The 6,502-nt window shown below is 51.9% G+C and overlaps 1 long non-coding RNA gene across 1 annotated transcript; it reads right to left on the reverse strand.

The window, feature by feature from the left end:
* Window positions 1-891: 891 nt before the first annotated feature.
* On the reverse strand, window positions 892-5,012 carry LOC115116350 (uncharacterized). The gene is made up of 3 exons (XR_003861532.2): window positions 4,780-5,012; window positions 4,262-4,520; window positions 892-984 (listed from the first exon to the last, which is right to left on the reverse strand). It is a non-coding gene; the product is annotated as an uncharacterized LOC115116350 (long non-coding RNA).
* Between the last annotated feature and the right edge of the window lie 1,490 nt (window positions 5,013-6,502).

Genomic DNA, 6,502 nt, shown 5'->3' on the forward strand with positions numbered 1-6,502 from the left:
ATCATGGGCCTCTTGGCTGCATCTCTGATCAGTCTTCTCCTTGTATGAGCTGAAAGTTTAGAGGGACGGCCAGGTCTTGGTAGATTTGCAGTGATCTGATACTCCTTCCATTTCAGTATTATCGCTTGCACAGTGCTCCTTGGGATGTTTAAAGCTTGGGAAATCTTTTTGTATCCAAATCCGGCTTTAAACTTCTTCACAACAGTATCTCGGACCTGCCTGGTGTGTTCCTTGTTCTTCATGATGCTCTCTGCGCTTTTAACGGACCTCTGAGACTATCACAGTGCAGGTGCATTTATACGGAGACTTGATTACACACAGGTGGATTGTATTTATCATCATTAGTAATTTAGGTCAACATTGGATCATTCAGAGATCCTCACTGAACTTCTGGAGAGAGTTTGCTGCACTGAAAGTAAAGGGGCTGAATAATTTTGCACGCCAAATTTTTCAGTTTTTGATTTGTATTTTTTTTTTAAATATCCAATAAATGTCGTTCCACTTCATGATTGTGTCCCACTTGTTGTTGATTCTTCACAAAAAAATACAGTTTTATATCTTTATGTTTGAAGCCTGAAATGTGGCAAAAGGTCGCAAAGTTCAAGGGGGCCGAATACTTTCGCAAGGCACTGTCTCTGCTCTACTGTGTTGAACCTCCTCAACCAGCCATATATCTCTGTGTTACTGTGTTGTACCTCCTCAACCAGCCATATATCTATGTGTTACTGTGTTGTACCTCCTCAACCAGCCATATATCTCTGCTCTACTGTGTTGTACCTCCTCAACCAGCCATATATCTCAGAGTTAAGGGGTCCTGAAAGAGCAGTGGTGGACGAGGCTACTGTCTGAATATAAATGAGGTCCTGAAAGAGCAGTGGTGGACTGGTTTATTGAGTTAATTTTTTGCGTTTGCTTACACACTTGTCCTGGAATTTGGCTTTCTTCAGTACTTTGTATACCTTTTCAATGTTCTCATACAGGCGTCTGTAAAAGATTGTTCCAGAACATCTAGTCACATTTCAATGAACACAAAAATAGAAAGGTTTCAGGAAACAAATGTATACAGCAAATTCTTTTGCCTTTGCTGGTTTTTACAACAATAAAAACAAATAAAAACAGTACAGTAATCAATACAATATGTTACTGTAAACTCACAGAAACAAAATAATTACTGTAAAATTACAGTGCAATGGTAAACACAAAATAGTATTGTAAGGGATGGGGTGGATGGTTTATGGATCCTGCCTTCTGTTAGGGTCTGGCCACATCACCTTGTCCACATCACAAGCAATGTCATCCCTGGCTAGGCAACAGGGAAAATATGGCTTTGATTGCCATATTCAACCCTGGACTGACCCCACCTCAATGTCTCCGCATGTCTCTTCCATTGCTTGCAGAAGAGGCAGGCGGTCATGTGGTTGGCGGTCATACACTTTCCAACGCCAAGCCGAAAATAATTCCTCAAACGGATTGAGAAATGGGGAGTAATGGGGCAAGTATATAACTGTGAAGTTATTGTGGTTGATGAACCAGTCCTTGACTAGAGCAGCCCGGTGGAAACTAACATTATCCCAGATGACAACAAACCTGGGCTGCTCTGGTCCGTCCTGAACAACTGTATTATGTAGTGCATCCAGAAATATGATAATGTGTGTAGTATTGTAGGGACCGAGGGTGGCATAATGATGGAGAACTCCTTGAAGACTGATGGCAGCACACAAGGGGATATTTCCCCCAAGCGCTGCCCAGGGACATTCACAACGGCTCTCTGTCCTACAACATTCCCACTCGCTGCCCAGGGACGGCTCTCATGTACTACAACATTCCCCCTCGCTGCCCAGGGACATTCACAACGGCTCTCTGTCCTACAACATTCCCCCTCGCTGCCCAGGGACAATCCTCAACATGCCCCCTCGCTGCCCAGGGACATTCTCTCTCCTACAACATTCCCCCTCGCTGCCCAGGGACATTCACAACGGCTCTCTGTCCTACAACATTCCCCCTCGCTGCCCAGGGACATTCACAACGGCTCTCTGTCCTACAACATTCCCCCTCGCTGCCCAGGGACATTCACAACGGCTCTCTGTCCTACAACATTCCCCTCGCTGCCCAGGGACATTCACAACGGCTCTCTGTCCTATAACATGCCCCCTCGCTGCCCAGGGACATTCACAACGGCTCTCTGTCCTATAACATTCCCCCTCGCTGCCCAGGGACATTCACAACGGCTCTCTGTCCTACAACATTCCCCCTCGCTGCCCAGGGACATTCACAATGGCTCTCTGTCCTATAACATTCCCCCTCGCTGCCCAGGGACATTCACAACGGCTCTCTGTCCTATAACATTCCCCCCACTGCCCAGGGACATTCACAATGGCTGTCCTATAACAGCTGCCCAGGGACATTCACAATGGCTCTCTGTCCTATAACATTCCCCCTCTCTGTCCTATGCCCAGGGACATTCACAACGGCTCTTGTCCTATAACATTCCCCCTCGCTGCCCAGGGACATTCCCCTCTGTCCTGCATTCCCCTCGCTGCCCAGGGACACACGGCTCTCTGTCCTATCACAGGGACATTCACAACGGCTCTCTGTCCTATAACATCCCCCTCGCTGCCCAGGGCCCAGGGACATTCACACATTCGGCTCTCTGTCCTATAACATTCCCCCTCGCTGCCCAGGGACATTCACAACGGCTCTCTGTCCTATAACATTCCCCCTCGCTGCCCAGGGACATTCACAATGGCTCTCTGTCCTATAACATTCCCCCTCGCTGCCCAGGGACATTCACAATGGCTCTCTGTCCTATAACATTCCCCTCGCTGCCCAGGGACATTCACAATGGCTCTCTGTCCTATAACATTCCCTCACGCTGCCCAGGGACATTCTGTCCTATAACAACGCTGCCCAGGGACTCACAACAGCTCTCTGTCCTATAGCATTCCCCCTCGCTGCCCAGGGGACATTGCCTAGGGACATTCACAACGGCTCTCTGTCCTATAACATTCCCCTCGCTGCCCAGGGACATTCACAATGGCTCTCTGTCCTATAACATTCCCCTCGCTGCCCAGGGACATTCCAGCTCTCTGGACAGGGACATTCACAATGGCTCTTTGTCCTATAGCATTCCCCCTCGCTGCCCAGGGACATTCACAACAGCTCTCTGTCCTATAACAATCCCCCTCGCTACCTAGGGACATTCACAACGGCTCTCTGTCCTATAGCATTCCCCCTCGCTGCCCAGGGACATGGCTCTTTGTCCTATAGCATTCCCCTCGCTGCCCAGGGACATTCACAACAGCTCTCTGTCCTATAACATTCACCCCTGTCCGCATTCCCCCTCGCTGCCCAGGGACATTCACAACGGCTCTCTGTCCTATAACATTCCCCTCGCTGCCCAGGGACATTCACAACGGCTCTCTGTCCTATAACATTCCCCCTCGCTGCCCAGGGACACGGCTCTCTGTCCTATAACATTCCCCCTCGCTGCCCAGGGACATTCACAACGGCTCTCTGTCCTATAACATTTCCCCTCGCTGCCCAGGGACATTCACAACGGCTCTTTGTCCTATAACATTCCCCCTCGCTGCCCAGGGACATTCACAACGGCTCTCTGTCCTATAACATTCCCCCTCGCTGCCCAGGGACATTCACAACGGCTCTCTGTCCTATAACATTCCCCCTCGCTGCCCAGGGACATTCACAACGGCTCTCTGTCCTATAACATTCCCCCTCGCTGCCCAGGGACATTCACAACAGCTCTCTGTCCTACAACATTCCCCCTCGCTGCCCAGGGACATTCACAACAGCTCTCTGTCCTATAACAATCCCCCTCGCTACCTTGGGACATTCACAACAGCTCTCTGTCCTATAACAATCCCCCTCGCTACCTAGGGACATTCACAACAGCTCTCTGTCCCATAACATTCCCCCTCGCTGCCCAGGGACATTCACAACAGCTCTCTGTCCTATAACATTCCCCCTCGCTGCCCAGGGACATTCACAACGGCTCTCTGTCCTATAACATGTCCAACTTCATCAATGAAAATGAACTCATGAAAGTCCAGGACTCTCTGGAACAGAAAATGCAAACACACTGCACCGCGAATATGGATGGGTTGGGTTGGGTCAGAGACATTCAGTCAAAACCACAAGCAAGGCAGAATGGGGGTCACATATTGCTTTGTCTGAATGCATCTATGCAGTGTCAATAGGACACAAGTTACTGTCATTACTGTATTACAGTATAATACAGTGACACTTGCACATAGTCACAGCGAAGGTGTCTTTGACTCTTACGCTGTTCCTCTCAAATGGAACCCTGGACAACCGATTCATCGTAAGTTGGTGTTGACGCAAGATGCGGCAGACTGTCGACATACGGAATGTTGTGTGATCTGCGATGATTTGCTCTCTCAGAGTTGATGTGGGCGGATGGCGGTGTTTGTCAACACTAGGTTGACGACGGCCAGTTCCTGTTGATGGTGAACAGACGTTGTCTTCCACCCACGGGAAGTCGTCTGGCAGTTCCGTAGAAAATCCAAGAATGATGTCATTGGTGAGGTTATTTTTTTTACATGTACTGTCATACTGTACACAGTAACATCAAGCCTGTAGTACATGTACTTCACAGTACTACAGCCATTTGTTCTGTTCACTGAGGAACGTAAACCTAATATTGTAGGACTACATTGTATTGTACTGTGATGCAGAACGATGTGCAACAATTCCATAGGTACAGTCCAGTGTAGAAAGATGAATAGAAAGATGAAGAAATACCTGTTCTCCAGTCTAAATGTCCGTATTATGGATGCTACCGTGTAGCGACTCAGGTTGGGCTGGCCTCTCCGCCTCCCTCATCGTCAGGTTGGGCTGGCCTCTCCTCCTCCCTCATCGTCAGGTTGGGCTGTCCTCTCCTCCTCCCTCATCGTCAGGCTGGGCTGGCCTCTCCGCCTCCCTCACAAACTGTAATAGACATAAGGTCCTCTACTGTCCAGCTCCGTCCTCTACTGTCCCGCTCCGTCCTCTACTGTCCAGCTCCGTCCTCTACTGTCCAGCTCCGTCCTCTACTGTCCAGCTCCGTCCTCTACTGTCCAGCTCCGTCCTCTACTGTCCCGCTCCGTCCTCTACTGTCCAGCTCCGTCCTCTACTGTCCAGCTCCGTCCTCTACTGTCCAGCTCCGTCCTCTACTGTCCTCTACTGTACCGCTCCGTCCTCTACTGTCCCGCTCCGTCCTCTACTGTCCAGCCCCGTCCTCTACTGTCCCGCTCCGTCCTCTACTGTCCCGCTCCGTCCACTACTGTCCAGCTCCGTCCTCTACTGTCCAGCTCCGTCCTCTACTGTCCAGCTCCGTCCTCTACTGTCCCGCTCCGTCCTCTAATGTCCAGCTCCGTCCTCTACTGTCCTCTACTGTCCAGCTCCGTCCTCTACTGTCCCGCTCCGTCCTCTACTGTCCAGCTCCGTCCTCTACAGTCCCGCTCCGTCCTCTACTGTCCTCTACTGTCCCGCTCCGTCCTCTACTGTCCCGCTCCGTCCTCTACTGTCCTGCTCCGTCCTCTACTGTCCAGCTCCGTCCTCTACTGTCCCGCTCCGTCCTCTACTGTCCCGCTCCGTCCTCTACTGTCCTGCTCCGTCCTCTACTGTCCAGCTCCGTCCTCTACTGTCCCGCTCCGTCCTCTACTGTCCAGCTCCGTCCTCTACTGTCCCGCTCCGTCCTCTACTGTCCAGCTCCGTCCTCTACTGTCCAGCTCCGTCCTCTACTGTCCTCTACTGTCCCGCTCCGTCCTCTACTGTCCCGCTCCGTCCTCTACTGTCCAGCTCCGTTCTCTACTGTCCTCTACTGTCCCGCTCCGTCCTCTACTGTCCAGCTCCGTCCTCTACTGTCCTCTACTGTCCCGCTCTGTCCTCTACTGTCCCGCTCCGTCCTCTACTGTCCAGCTCCGTCCTCTACTGTCCCGCTCCGTCCTCTACTGTCCAGCTCCGTCCTCTACTGTCCAGCTCCGTCCTCTACAGTCCAGCTCCGTCCTCTACTGTCCTCTACTGTCCCGCTCCGTCCTCTACAGTCCCGCTCCGTCCTCTACAGTCCAGCTCCGTCCTCTACAGTCCTGCTCCGTCCTCTACTGTCCTCTACTGTCCCGCTCCGTCCTCTACAGTCCCGCTCCGTCCTCTACTGTCCCGCTCCGTCCTTTACAGTCCAGCTCCGTCCTCTACTGTCCCGCTCCGTCCTCTACTGTCCAGCTCCGTCCTCTACTGTCCAGCTCCGTCCTCTACTGCCCAGCTCCGTCCTCTACTGTCCAGCTCCGTCCTCTACTGTCCAGCTCCGTCCTCTACTGTCCCGCTCCGTCCTCTACTGTCCAGCTCCGTCCTCTACTGTCCCGCTCCGTCCTCTACTGTCCAGCTCCGTCCTCTACTGTCCAGCTCCGTCCTCTACTGTCCAGCTCCGTCCTCTACTGTCCCGCTCCGTCCTCTACTGTCCAGCTCCGTCCTCTACTGTCCCGCTCCG

Source organism: Oncorhynchus nerka, linkage group LG16, assembly GCF_034236695.1.
Source record: "Oncorhynchus nerka isolate Pitt River linkage group LG16, Oner_Uvic_2.0, whole genome shotgun sequence".
NCBI lineage: Eukaryota > Metazoa > Chordata > Actinopteri > Salmoniformes > Salmonidae > Oncorhynchus > Oncorhynchus nerka.